At 49.0% G+C, this 14,642-nt stretch overlaps 1 protein-coding gene across 2 annotated transcripts in view; it reads left to right on the top strand.

Annotated features, from left to right (window-relative positions):
- Positions 1-14,642, top strand: part of FNIP1 (folliculin interacting protein 1) — a 60,963-nt gene that overhangs the window by 3,470 nt on the left and 42,851 nt on the right. The gene's annotated exons all lie outside the window — the stretch shown is intronic.

The following is a 14,642-nucleotide window of genomic DNA, read 5'->3' as shown; positions in this document are numbered from 1 at the left end:
ACATGTGCATGGCATTTCCAGTTGGAGGGACTGCAGCAGAATTTTTGTAGCGTGAGATTACATCCGTTGTGAGAGCAGCTGGGGCAGCAGCGCTGTTACCTGCTGCAGGGGCAGGGGTGGGCCCGCACCCCGAGCTGCAGGGCTGCAACTTCAGGGGGTTGGATGTGGCAAGAAGCTGTGTTTCTTTCCATCTCAGGTATGGGGTTGAAGCACTCCTTCTGTTTTATCTCTAGGCATCCCTCCCACCTAGCTAGAGGGATTATTAATTAGGAGTGCTTTTTACGCTGAAGCTCAATGCAAGATTGTCTTTTTTTTTTTTTTTAATCTGGAGAGCTCTAAAGAACCATCCCACCCCAAGGGGCATTCTGCTGATGTTTACAAACTCTGTTTTGCTCTTGTTAAAGCACCTGTTGTAGAGGTACAGCTGCTGTGTGGTAGTTGTTCAAGCCTGAAAGAACCCCTTCCAGTTTCGGGTCTTACTGACAGCATGAAGTATCGTTGGGTGCGTTCTTCCTTTAGGGGCTTGCTTTGATTTTCTGGTTATTTCTGAGGACAAGCACAGCTTTCTGAGTGGGAGAACACAGGAATAAATAAATACTCTTTTCCTTATACATGGAGAGGGCAATTTCGAGCCATTCTGGAACCGTGCCTTCTTGGGGTCTCTCTGTAACAGGCGCTGTTCCTTTACCGAGAGTGTTTTGCCAGGTTCCCAAGGCCTATGGCTGGCTGCAACGTAGTGTTTCCTGAAATACATCCAGGCAGGGATCCCCCGTCAGCCCAAGCTCTTTCTGTTTCCCTGTGGCAGTGACTTTAAGTGGTATCCCGAGCTTTGTTTCTTTTCACGTGACTTTTGGCAGCTGGATTCATCGGAGGAATTGCAATAAAGCTTGAGCTGGAAATGGGTACTGTGACACAAGCATGCTTCACCAGCCAGTGCATCTGCAGAGCTGTTCTTGCACAGTGCAAATGCCGTCCACCTTCTTACATCAACATAATTTGTTGCTTCTTGAGCCAGAAGCTAATTTTGTCTGGCTTGATCTAAACCGCAAAGGGGTTTGGAAGCATCTAACACCATGTTATGGGGGTCTATGGGATACTCTGGAGTAAGATAAAGGAGGAACGTGACAGTTGCCTTTACGTTCATTTTCCAGGTGAATTTTAACTGCAGAACTTCTTGTAAGTTTTCCCTTTATTCCTGAAGGTGGCTGTCACTGATGATGTGAATGCTGTGGATTGTCTGTTCCTCCTGTGCTGAGCGCAGGGGTAGCCAGCAGAGACTGCTGTGCTGCTTTCCCTTTATAAGCATGGCTTTATTGGATGCCCGAGGAGTTCAGACCTGGCAGTATCTTGACACTGTGGTATCATCAGACCCCAATTCTGAGAGAGGGCTTGGACAGATGGGTTGGTAAAGCCTCTGCCAGGCTCATACAGCATTTACCTGCTGCCGCACACAGGGTGCCCCGCTCCATCGTGGCAGAGGCTTCTGTGTATCCACAGCCTGCCTGAGCCCAGCACCTCCCAGCTGGCCACGTTACCCTGCACAGCGAGCAGGTTCCATGCCCTCGCAGCACCTCGTGAGGCTTCTTCGGGCTGTTCCACAGCAGCCAGCCTGGCCAACACCTGTGATTAATGATACGCTGCTTTCTGATATTTGTTTGCTTCTGCAAGTCTTTCACCAGTGGTTGTTAGATTGCTGGAATTCTGCCGCTTCGAAGTCTTAGCACCTTCAAAACCAGCCTTAGCTGGACGTACGCGGCAGACGCTCCAGCTTGTCGTCATTTCCATGTATCTGGTGAATTTGAAAAGCTTTTGTCCCATCATATTTAAGATATTCAAATCCTAAAACATCAGAATTTTCTTGTGCTTTTATTGGGTCCATTTCTGCCCTTTAACACTTCTTAAGGTTTTTTTTTTTTTAATCCATAATTTCTGTAATATCTCTGGAAGAGTCTTTGGCTTTTGGGTTGCATTAATTTGCTTAAGTGCGGCAGGCTTTTAATAAATGTTGATTTCTGCTCAGCTTTCTGTCTTGCCGTGATGACTCTGGCCTGTATTTTGAAATATAACGCTGTTTTCCAAAGTACTTCTTCTTGCCAAATTCTGTTTTGCATTTCCTGTCATCTGAGCTTTTGCATACCTTCCAGTGCTGGAAGTGAGGTTCTGTTGTGGAAGCAGAAGCTCGCAGAGAACAGGCCCCATGAGCTGCTCTGGGCATGGGCGAATCTTTGGTGGTTCTGGTGGAGGGCTGCAAGCCACGCAAGTCACTTTCATGCCCCGCAGTGGTAAGGGGTCTGTGGTCTGTGTTCTGCACTGCTTCTGGGCCTGCTCTGTTCCCCTTCCAGCTTCAGCTCCTTCCTCTAATGCAGAAATGGTTCTGGGAGAGGCTGTGGTGCGTGAGTCGTGGGCTGCAGTCACCGCTGGGATCGCTGCTGGGCCTCTATCATCCGAAAGGGGGAAAAAGACCAAGTCACAGCTGACTCACAACTGAGAATGTGGCCTCATACCATGCTCAGGAAGCTCTGCAGGACTGGTGGGGATCTCACCAGTTGCTGAGTGAATCCTTTGGTTCTGCTTTGAGCTTTCCTTGGCTTGCCAGGCCTGCTGTCCTCCTGCCGTGGGCCTGATCCAACAGGGAGCGGGGTGTTCCCTGCTGCCTGGCTCAGCGGGAGCTGGCCTCCAATTTGCATGGTGGGAGGTTTCTCATCATGGTTCCTGTATGTGGAGGCAGAATAAAAATGCTCCTTTACATTTGCAGGAGCTTAGCCTTGGCAGATGTTGTCCAAAGGTGTTTTTGCAGACTGATAGGGGCTGTGTTGTCCATCCTCTAGACAAGGCTGCAGGGCCGTGAGGAGGTGAGGTGTCTGCACCAGTTTGGCTGCTGCAAGGCCTTCCTCCTCTCTGAAGCAATTCCCCTGACTGCCTTCTGGGGACTGAAGGTGCATTTAGCTGACATGGGTTGCAGACCTTACTCTCTGGGAACCATCAGCTCCTTTGGTTGACCAATAAGTTTCCCTTTGTGTGCTTTCAAAAGGAATTATCCTTTGCTGTTTGCACGCATTAGAGTTAGCGGCTGTTGGTACTGACAGCTTGGACATGTTCAGGCTTCTGTTCTGCTGCAGTGTGACTTGGAGCCTGCTGTCATCTTGGCTGAATGCGTGAGATGACCACAGGAGAGGCATGCTGTACGCACACAGAGGAACGCACGCGGTGGTTTCATGTGCAGGGGCTGTGTTCTCTCCTATTGCTACATCTGGAGCAGAACGTCTGCAAGATCACATGTTGGTGAGTAACATTAGGAAAAATGCAGAGCTCAGTTGCACAGCAAATGCACGGGGTGACTGCATTTTATATCTAAAAATACTTGCCCCAATGTGTTCTGCTCTGGGGAAGTGCGAACAGTTACTATGTAGTCTTTGTATCAAAAACTTTATTTATTTTTGCAGCATTGTGCTGTTGCTTGGTGCCCAAGTGAAGCTTTTCATTGAGATAATTCTGCACGTTTGCGTAAGAAGTTAAACCTTTTTCTTTTCTGCAGCTGATAGCTTCTGTAGATATCGTTATTCAGAGTACAGTGCTCTACAGAGAAACTTGTTTGAGCATGCGAACTGCAGCACAAAATACTGCACGGACTGCATATAGAACATTAACAGTGCATGCATTTAGCATGCCCACAAGTGCAGTGTGTTTTTTAGTTCAGAATTGCTTTTGGACTAAAGTAGCTGCAGTGCATGTGAAAGCTCTTCATTTTACAGCCTTACCTGATGCCTTTGTGATGACAGCCTGGGTAACCTCAGCAGTGGTTTTGACCTGAAATGAGTAAAATCCATCACAGAAGCAGTCGTGTTTCTTTTAATGTAGGCCCTGCTCACTCGTGGTGCTTGGTACTCACCCAGCTCGGTGTGTTTTGCTGGCAGTGTCGTTCCTTTGGTCCGTCCGTAGCGTCAACAAAACACAAAACGTAAACTTTCAGTTTGTGTGACATATAACTGGAAAGAAAGAGGAGCCAAGCTGCAGTTGTCTGCCATCTGTTTTAGTTGATAAATGAAGAAACTTTGAGCTCGGTTCAGCCCTGACTGAAGATCCTGGCATGGTGCCTGTTTGAGCCCGAGCGGTGTCTTTGCCCAAATTCCTGCGTCCTTTTCCACTTTCGCAGCAAAGCGCCGTGTTTGGGCATCGCGCAGAGGGGCGGCTGCCTTGCCATAGGCTTCTGTTGGTTCTGTCCTAGCCTTGGGACCCAGGGGAGAGCTGGCTTTATGCAGGGATATCAAAGGAATAGCAAAGTCCCGGCTTGCTGGGTTGCTCTGCTTTCTAGCTAGAACTAAAATACACACCGACTACTACAAACTGTTGTTTCTCAGGCCTGATGGGCATTCCTCCCTAGAAGAAAACAGGCCTCCAAAGATCATGGGCCTAGCACTTGGCTTGCTGTGATTTGGGTAACGGTGACGTAGAGAGGAGGGTAAGTGAGAAGGAAGCACGTCTGAGCAGTTAGCTAACACATGAACGATCAGACAGGAGTGAGATTTTATTTTAGTGTATCTTATTGGCCATGATGCCCCCTGTGATGGCCTACCTAGAAAATGTCCTTTCCGTTTGGAGACGTCTGCCGAACGGTTTATTTAATCCTTTCTGTGAAATCTGATAGTGGAAATTGGTAGAAAAATGGTATTAGTTCAGGTGTTAGTGGAAAACAGATAGAGGCGATAAACTGCGTGTGGTTGTGCATGCAGGGAACATCAGCTGCAAATCACGGGGCGCGTGCTCTTTCCTTCCCAGAAGCTCGTTCTCATTGAGTGACATTATCTGAACATCGAGATCTGTGAGGGAATATCTCTGCCAGAATTTTCTTGTTCCAGCAGGAGAAATAACAGTGTTACTCCTTAAAGATGGAGGTAAAGAAACGCATCCAGTGTTTTACAGCACTGACTGCCTTCCTATGCTAAGGCAGCCCGTGCTCCGACGTAAGGCTGAAGTAGTCAGACAGAAAAAAGTGGTTGGGTTTTTTTGGTGGTGGTTTTTTTTTTTTTTTTTTTTTCAGTGCTTAAAGATATTTCAGTTGCTACGAGTTACTGGAAATTACTTTCTTGGTAGAAAAGGAAATTGTTGTACTGACAGCACGGAGGGTTAAGAAGCTGCGACAGCGAGGGTGCTGGTTGAACTGTGTGTGCCTTCTGTCACACGGGGGACACTGAGCATGGACCCATGTCCTCTTTTTCTCCAAAACAGATGTAACTGAAAATGATAATGGTAAAGTAAATTCATGAAAGCCAGTTGTTCTCATCTTGTCAGGGACAGAGAAGTCGGAGGGGAAAATGTGCAGGGAATAGGGAGTTTGTTTGTCAAGAGGTTGTTTCTATTTACAGTTTTTAAAAGGAGAAACAAATTGAAATTAAAGCAAATACAAAATGACCCGTTCCTATAATGCGCTGAGCACCCTCAGCCTTGGCATATCTCCATGAGGTGTGAAGGCTTTCGGTGGCACAGCCTGGGGCTTGGCAAAAGGGAGATCCAAGCTGGAAGAAGAGATCCTAGAGAGCAAGGAGGTGCCTGTGTGTGTGTAGCTGCTTTGCTTTGGTGCACGCATGTTACGGGGTGATGTTCTCACTGATGGTATCTCTTGCCCTGTTGTTTGGTCCTCTGCTTCAGAGATGTCTTCACACATGCAGAGGAGTAAAAGGGTTAAAGTTCAATTCTCTTTCTCTTCCATTTTTCATTTTAATTTTGCCCTGTGCTGCCTGAGACCCCCAGTGCTGCCTCTGCTCCCTGACGGTTCCCCCTGGGTGCTGCCCCATCCCCTGTCGCTCTGCCACCAGCAGCAGGGTGCATCCTGTTTGGGTCACTGCTGTCATTCCAAATGACATGCACTAGCATGAGAAGGGAGAAGAGAAAGGAAGAGCCAAGAGAGCAATTGCTGTGCCAACAGCTCCTTTCCAAAAAAAAAAACAAAAAAAAAAACCCAGCAACCCAGTCTGAAACATCCCCGTGGCACTGACAGCTATTGCTGTCCAGCACGTGACCTTCCTTTCCTGTTGATGCAGCAGAATAAATAGCTTCACATGGTGCTGTTACTGGCTTGCAGCGGGGTGCCCGCAGAGCTACCCTTCTTCTAGTTCCCACATCTTACACATGCTCATGTGGACAGCCTGAATATGGAGAAAAAGAATGAGGCAAGAAAATGCTTTTGAGTGGGAGAGCAAAGTGATTGTGCCACACCAGAGGAACAAGAGAGAATAATAACTGAGCTTTGTTCGTGGTAGGATGTGGGGTGTGAGCTGCAGAAGATGCAGGTGCTGCTGCTGAGTTGGAGATCATCAAGCTGCAGCCCTGGGGAGTCCCTGAGGAGAGCTGGGGTGCAGCAGCCACATCTGGCCAGCTGTGTGGTACTGCATTGGGGTACTGCACCCACATCTGGCCAGCTGTGTGGTGCTGCATTGGGGTACTGCACCCACATCTGGCCAGCTGTGCTGCCCGCCGGTGCCTGGCATTCTGCTCTAAGGCACTGCTGCTGCCAGAAAGGGGCTTCCTGAATGTACACTCAGCGTACATCTTGATAAAGCACAACCTCTCCCTGAAGAACAATGCGGGTTTTGTCAGGTGTTTCTGTTGACCCTGAGCTGGCTTGGAGTGTGTGTTCCAGCAGGATCCCGTGATAAGGAAGGTGTGCGTTTGGGCTGGGTTTCAGTGCCGATAGCCAGGAGAGCACGTGGATCTGAACCTGCTGTTTCTTTATCACAAACCAAGATTTAAGAGGAAGGAAGGCTAGGTGTATGCACAGAGGCTGTTTCCTAAAGATGCTCAGAGCTTGCATGGATCTGTCAAGTGGAGTTTTCAACAATGCTTGGCCAGTCCAGCTGCTCTGCAGTGGAAAAGGCCCTCAGATGCAGTTATGTGTTGAAGGGCTTTAAGTACCTCAATGTTCTTTCCCATTGGAGTCTATTAAAAACATCACTTCGGACACCCTTTCTCATGAAGACATACAGAATGGGTATCTAACTAATAATGAAAGTACTTCTGGCTCATGTATAATTGCTAAATAGGACGCACACCGCCCAGCTTTAAAATCATGCTGAGTTCGATTGCAGACGCGGTTTTTTTTGTTTGGAGGTTGGCTGCTCAGCTGACTGATGCTGGCTATCAGTATTGCCTCAGGTGTGTCAGGTTTACTTAGTTCTTAAAGTTCTTGTCACAGGGTAGCTTTCCAAGTCCATTTAGTTTTGTTCTTTTTGATCTTGTAAACTCTTTCAAAGCGGATGTGTTCTTGGAATAGTCTTTCACTGCAGCATTGTGCGTGGTGTAATTACAAGTTGAAGGCAGCAAGCACCAACCCAGTGCTGTGTCCGGGTCATGCGATGGTTACAGCACTCTCCTGTGCTCCCTGTTGGACTCTTCATTGACCTCAGCCAACTGCAAGGATCACATGCGAGGGACAAAAGATCCGCTGAATGCCTTTCAAAAGTAGATTGGAACAACAGCGTGATTCCTTCAGACATGTTGTGCAAAGCCCATTCTGGCCATGCTCCGCTCTTGCTCAGCGTGTTTGACATTCACGTCTATTTTTGTACAGCACTGACCTGAACAGACTGGATCTGGATTAGATTTGGATTAGGGTTTGGGATAAATAGTGCTGGAATCTCATGTGAATTCTTCTTTTGCAATTTTTGCTGTAAAAGAACCTCCTGAGTTAAAAATTCATTGTCTGCTTGGCCGTGAATGTTAGGCCTTATATCTTTTTTTGAATAAATGTTGTCTAAAAAAGGGTGAAAGTGACTTTTTGTATGTGATCTATCTTCCTTAAGTACTTCAGTCCCTTAATTTGAAGGATTTGTCTTTGTAACTTTCTTTCCAGATGAACAGAGGATCCCATGTGGGTTGGTGTTTCTGTAGCTGCTGTGTCTTTCCTGATCAGCAGTAACAGACAAAAAGGCAGCGTACCTGTGCAGCCCGGAGCTAGTCCCTCCTCCCAGCATGCTAGAGACTGTAATTCCCCTTTCTTTCTTTTTTTTTTTTCTTTAACAATCACAAGGCAATGGTCAGTCCTGTGCCGTCTTTGCCATTCCTGGCGTTCTTTAAAACCGAGGGCTTCGAGCATGCAGAGAAGCCTAGAAAAGAGAAAGAAAGCCAGAGAAGTAGAGAGCACAACTGTGCACCTGGTCTCAGTCCCAGCAGAAGACTTGGAGCTCGGTTCAGTGACCAAGCAGCAGCTTCAGAACCAAAGGGAGTGGGCTGGCTGACAGCGGAACACACATGGGAATGCTCTCCTGTCCGGGGAGTCAAACCCTCCCAATCTCATGCACATGGGGCAGAAGCTGGGCCGGTCTTCTGGCAGGGCACATTATTTTGCGAACATTAATGAAGTTGTATGACTGCATGGCTTGCTCAAGCATCTGCATTTGTTTGTCCTCATGTCCTTATGAGTTACGTAAAAGTGAAGGCAGGCAGTGCCTTTAGTGCCTGCTCTATATAGATCTACCTGAAATAGTTTCAGGTCACCTTTGCACACTTAATTTGGAAAACAATTGAGCAGCGTGACTCCTGCCTTGGAGAACTGAGCAGTCAGGCTCCTGGCAGCTGTCTTTGGGCTTCTACAGCATTCACAGGACCGCACACCACGCAGGAGCTGGAAGGGAGGGAAGCCGAGGCTGTGAGCTGGAGCTCGGGGTGCGGGCAGGCTGCAGGGCTCCGTGCCGTGAGTGCTGTGGGTGCTGGAGCGCAGGGCCAGGCCCTCCCGGTGCTGCTGCAGGAGCTCTGCTACAAGTGCTCCTGGGGCCTGGGTCGTGGTGCGTCCTGTAGGCTGGGATGCTGTCCCTCACCTGTTTGTTTGTTACACTTTTTTGTACGATCACCCGCTGTCTGTGATTTGCTGTTGTTCCTGTGTAACCGAGATGGGGTTGGGGTGAAATCTGGGGGGGCAGTCGGGCTGAGTCAGCGCTCTCCTTCAGCCCTGTGCTTTCCTGGATGTGTGTAAGTACTTTCATTGCTCCAACGAAACCGCTCACGTGCTCAGCATTAGGCAAGTGTTCTAAATAAGCTGCTGATCCAGGGTCTACATTTTATTTTTATTTTTTAGCCAGATTACGCAGCTGAGGGTAAGGCTACCAACGCAGTTCTTGACATGTTACAAATTAAAGGTTTAATGCAGGGTTCTTCAAGAAGAAAGCTTCTTGGCATTAATGCACTGTAGTAGCACTGGGTTTTAGGGCGGCCTCTGTTGGGAAAATGGTGTCTTCTGATAACGTGATGGGCTGTGTCTGTCAGTGAGCTGGTAACACAGCGAGCTGAGACGCCGTGCGCACACCGGGCTTTGGGCTGAAAGCAGTATTTGGGGATTATCCTCACATTAAACTTCAGCTGGACTGAGCACATATAAATAATTGTCCTCCAGCTTTCCCTATTACAAATATACAGAGTTTGTGGAATGGGTTTACCGTGTGCTGAACGTTGCTTCGATGTTTTTAAAGCCTGTTGCTACAGCAACTGGACCCCATAACAGAAGAGCTCTTTGGGAAGAAGCAATCCTGTTACACCCAGAAGAAACCCGTAGCAAAACCAGCGGTGTTCTTGCTGAAGAAACAAGCAGAAGGCAGAGCAGCAGCCTGGCCTGGGCTCGCAGCAGGGTGCCCGGGCTGCTCCCAGGGAGAACAGATCTGGATGGGACACCTCCAGAGAGGTTCAGCTGTATTTTCTTTTTCATATGGAAAGGTTGAAGAGACTTGATGGTTTGGCTCATGGGTAAGGAAACATGAGTTCTGCTTTTCAGAACTGGATGTCCCCTTTGTACTTTGCTAATACAAAAACTGGCAGAACAGGCATTACTTTTCCTTTGACGTGAGGGCTTGCAGCCCTGCTTCCTTGTGTCTCATGACTGAGTGAATCAACACCTAATTAAACAGTCACATGAGGGACAGAGTAAAATGCTGCTCATGCACTGATCCTTGTGAATCCGTGGAGAATAACTGCTTACATCTGGCTTCCTCCTTCTCGGAGGAACCCTGAGCAGCTGCAGCTTTTTCTCTTTCTTTCTTTCGGGAAAAACAGATCACATAGACCTCAGACAAAGCAGTGCTGTCTGTGCAGATAAATGAGACCTGGCATAAGGGAAAGGGAAGACTTGGAAGTACTGGACGCAATTTCTGAGAAGTGTGACTGCTTGGAGTTTGTGCCGGGGATGACTTAGCTGAACGCTTGAAGCTGTGGTCCTTGCGTGTTCGACACTCCCGATAACTTAACCAAAAATGTGAATCATCGAATGGCTCAGCCTCTGAGCATCCTCTTAGCCTCCTCTGGGCCCCCTCCAACAGCTCTGCGTCCTTCTGGTGCTGGGGTCACACCATGGCCAAGGCAGTAAGCTGTCCTGTTTGGTCCGCGAGGTTTCTTGAAGTTTTTAATATTAGCTGTAATTCTTTTGCTTGCAGCATGTTACAAAGGGTCCATAACATTTTTTTTTTTCCGTATCTGAATGGCAAACGCTTACCTGGAGGTGAGTGGGTTTCTCAATTATCACTCAGTCACAAGCACAACCACCTTAATCAATTACATGGCCGTGGAGCACAGCCAAGGAGCGCTCCGGCCCGCGCCGCCTGCTCCAGCTGTGTTGCTGTCACCACCAAGGCAGCATTTTTTCCCTTATGAAGCTCACAACATGACTATTACGGGATGTTTTAATCGCAGCAAGCAGGTGGCAGCCTGCACCCTGGCAGCAGTGGGCTCCCGCTGGGGCCAGATGGACCTTATGGCCGTGGTGGCACTGAGCTGTGGGTCGAGTGTCCGCAGTGTGATATTCTCAGGGTGTTCCATCCGCCAGGGGTCATCCTGACCTGCAGGCTCCGGGGGCACAGCATCCTGCAAGGAGCCACCGGCTGCGTGCCATAAACGAGCAGCGGGTTACGCTCTGGCTTTTCATCCTCTCAAACGTTATTTATTTCTTGATACATCTATCCGATTTTCAAGAAAAAGATGTTCCCTGAAATGTGTTTACGCTGCTGGTGCAGAAATCACGCGGCACGTCAGGCGTAGCTGGAGCGCGTCGGTAATTTGTTTCTGCACCGTGCAGCTTTTCTGGGGGTATCTCATTCCGAAGGAATGCGCTGAGAATCTCAAGTTTTCATTTGTGTTAAAAAAAAAAAGAAAAAGAAAAAGAAACAAAACCTGCTGTAGTGCTGTCAGCTGCCTGGAAGAGTATGAAAGTAGGAGCCCTGAAGGCTTCAAGCTGAAGATAAATACAGAGAATTCGATGTCTGAATTCTGGGGATCTCAGAGGTCTTGTCCAACCTGAGTGCTACCGTGCTTCCCCGCACAGCCCTCCTCTGCCAAGCTGGGCAATTCTGTGTCATTTCAGAAAATTATTTCCAGCAGCTGTTTGTATGTATCAGAAGCAATTTGTATTGCATCCATTTTCTTCCCAACTTTTCACTCGGCACGCACAACACTGAACTCTTTACACTTCATGTTTAATAGCCACGGCGAAAGATGATGCCGGCCCGCACGGCCGCGGGTGCACAATTGCAGAACTGTTCGGCAGGGGGAAAATGCCCCGTTGTTCTGCAGTACCAGTTGGTGTTATGGAGGTTTGTTTGGTGCCTTATTTATAGGAGATTGCGCCTGGAAATGCGATGCAAAACAAACACCAATGTTCCAGGAGCTTAACCGCGCGGCAGGTTTTTACTTTAATAGCTGTTTTCATTTGAAGCATCTTTTATCGTGACTCAGTGACGGCGGTAGAGGGGCAGTTGAGCTGCTGCGGTCTCAATATCCGCGGTCTTAAACGAGAGATCTGTTCCATGTCGCAGCCCCCAGGAGCACACAGGGACAGATCCGCATTTGTGCTGACGCTCCCTTACACCTCCATAAAGACACTTTATCCCAGTCATGAGACCTCCTGGTGCTAGCGAGAATCCCGCGGATGGAGGCTTTATCAGCTTTGCTTCTGTGCTAAATGCCCGCTTGCTTTTTAGTTGCACGTAAAAAGCAATTTTTTTTTTTTCCAGTTCTTTAAAATCTGGTTTCTTCTAAAGAAAATGGTGCCTCGATTTTGAGAACCCCGCAGGCTGCTTGCAGTGAGCGTCCTGGGGCTGGCTCGTGCTGCGGCCGGGCTGTGTGTGTCTGTGCTGTGCTCAGGTACATGGCTCCAGCCGCACGCAGAGCGCTGTGCCTCCGTGCTGTCCGCTATTCCACTCCAGCACTGAGGAATTCAGTGGAATTTTTTTTCTTGCAGGGATACAAAAATGCCCAGAAAGCACATTTTTGTCAAGTCTAGCTCAGTGGTAATTCCACTAAGGCAAATCTTTTGTAGAGAAATGGTATCCAAGAATTTCTAGTTGGATTTCAAATGAAATCCTAATTGGTTTTCTCTCTTGTTGTCTGGTCTGGCTTCCAGCTCCCATCTTCATGCATTAGTAAGCAATAAACATCGCTGGGCTTAGCTGCTGGCTCTTTGTTGTGTGCTTCTACAACAAGTGTGAGGGAAGCCTTCCTTAGGAGATGGGCTGAGGGAACTTGTTAAGGCAGCAGAGAACAAAAAGGAATCATTTCATTACTTTTTTGCCTGTGGTCGGAGCAAACTGTTGCCTGCTCAGTGTAAAATCAGATGTTTTAGCTCCAGAAGTTACATTTGAGCCTTTGCTGTAGCTTGAAGTTTTTGGGAATGCCTGTGGATAGGGTGAAGACATGAACTCTTTTTTTGGTGCTGTTTTGAGGATGAGGACTTAGAGTTCGATGGGGAAGCACAGCCCCATGTTGTACTGAGCTCTGCAGGGAGCCCTGGGCCCAGCTGTGCTGAATCCATCACTGCAATGGTGCAGGTGGGATGCTGGGACTCCTCCCAGGCTCTCCAGAAGATGATGGGCTAAGAAAGGAGATTTTGATCACTTTTTTTTTTTTAACTTGTTAATATTTGCTGTTTTCAGGAGAAAGAAAAAAAAATAGCATTGATCAGCTTTGTTATCCAAGGTCTAATTTGCACATTTGAAAACAAGAAAATAAAAAAGACAGTGCCCTATTCAAAGAGCAGGGGAGTATCGTGTGTCCTGCTAAAGCCAAATGCTGCCCAGGTGGACCCCCCAGCCCCACCTTGCATGGGCTGGCTGCCCCCAGCTCAGCTGCCCAGCACCCATCCATGGCCTTGGGCCCCTCCAGGGCTGGGACACACACAGCTCCAGGCAGCTGTGCCAGCGCCTCACCGCCCTCTTAAGTTGAGGATTTCTTCCTCTCATCTGACCTCAGTTTCCCCTCTTTTAGCTTAAAGCCGTCCCCCCTTGTCCCATCTCTCTGTGCCCGTGTAAGAAGTCCCTTTCCCACACCACAGTGTTCTCTCACCCTGGTGCTGGGCAGCTGCACCCTTCCGTTCCCGTGTGCTGCGAGCACCCATCGGAGCAGGAATTCCTTCCAGTAATTTTTCTTGGGCAGTTGTTTGGCGGGGGCTGGGTCTGCTTTCAAAGCACTTGTCTCCTGCGCGCATCAGGTTACCCCGAGGTAAAATGGAAACTTTAGCCGCTACTCCTGTAAATAAATGTTTACATAATGCATCGCACTGAACTTCTCCCCATTGCATCTCTAAGAAAAAGGTCACTTTGGACAGCAGCAGCCTTTCAGAAGGGATGCCTTTGCCACACACGTGAGGGGGTTTGGGTGTAGGACACATGGTCAGGAAGGGAGCAGGGTCAGGTGCTGCTTGCCAGTCCCAGGGCTCCGTGTGCGGCTTCAGAGGTGAGGTCTGGTGTAGGGCATGGGTCAGCATTACCATGAGTAGCTGCATTGAATTCCCTCGTGCTGCTTGCATATGGAAAGCCAAGTCTGTGACATAGGGCCTTGTGGGGTCTCATGTCAATGAGATGTTTCCTGTAAAACATCCGTGGTCTTACTGCTGGATTTGGAACCACGTGAGCATCCGCATCTGAGTTTTACTGCTTTTGTGTCCTAACACTTGCACCAAACACAAAACTACCACCTCCATATACAAGGCAGTGGCAGAAGCTGTGTTGCTGGGTTCCAGATTTCTCCCCAACTTGATGTAGGAGGAGGGAGCTCAGTGTTCCCTGGGGCTGGCACCACCCGGGGATCCTGGGGCTGCTGGAGTTGTTACCAGGTTGTGTGCCCGTGGGACAGAGGGGTTGTGCAGCCCCAAGCCCTGCATTGTGGGGTGCAGAGCAATGGGAGATGGCAAACAGATCTCCTGCAGCTTTGGGGTTGGCAGTGTTGGTGAAACCTGCAGGGCTTCAAATGCTGGAAAAAAATGGGAAATGGGAGCTATGGTGCTCGTCTCCTGCCTTTGTCCATTTATTGATCTTTGTCTATACAAAATGCATGGTGCGAGTGGTTAGCCTGTAATGAGGGTTGATGACTTTAATGTGCGTTGTAGTTTTGGATGCCCCGTTCCTTTATCACATCCCAGTGCATCTCTGCCTTGCGAGCGGGGAGGACGTCCCAGCACAGCAGGAGGGTCGGGGCAAAGCGCTCAGAGCAGCAGCAGGCGGCTGGCTCCGCCGCGCCCCGCGCATCCTTCCCCACGGGGCAGCGCTGCTCCTGGCACCTTGCCCGCAGCCTGCGAGCAGCTCGGCTTTTCTTCCCGAGCGGCGCTTCCCTTCTCCCGTCCTTAAAGCACGCGTGCCGCCCCGGCGCCGTCCGTGCCCTTGCAGGGAGGCAGCGGG

This window comes from Numida meleagris, chromosome 12 (assembly GCF_002078875.1).
Source record: "Numida meleagris isolate 19003 breed g44 Domestic line chromosome 12, NumMel1.0, whole genome shotgun sequence".
NCBI classification, from domain to species: Eukaryota; Metazoa; Chordata; class Aves; order Galliformes; family Numididae; genus Numida; species Numida meleagris.
This window is presented reverse-complemented; position numbering and strand designations above follow the sequence as displayed.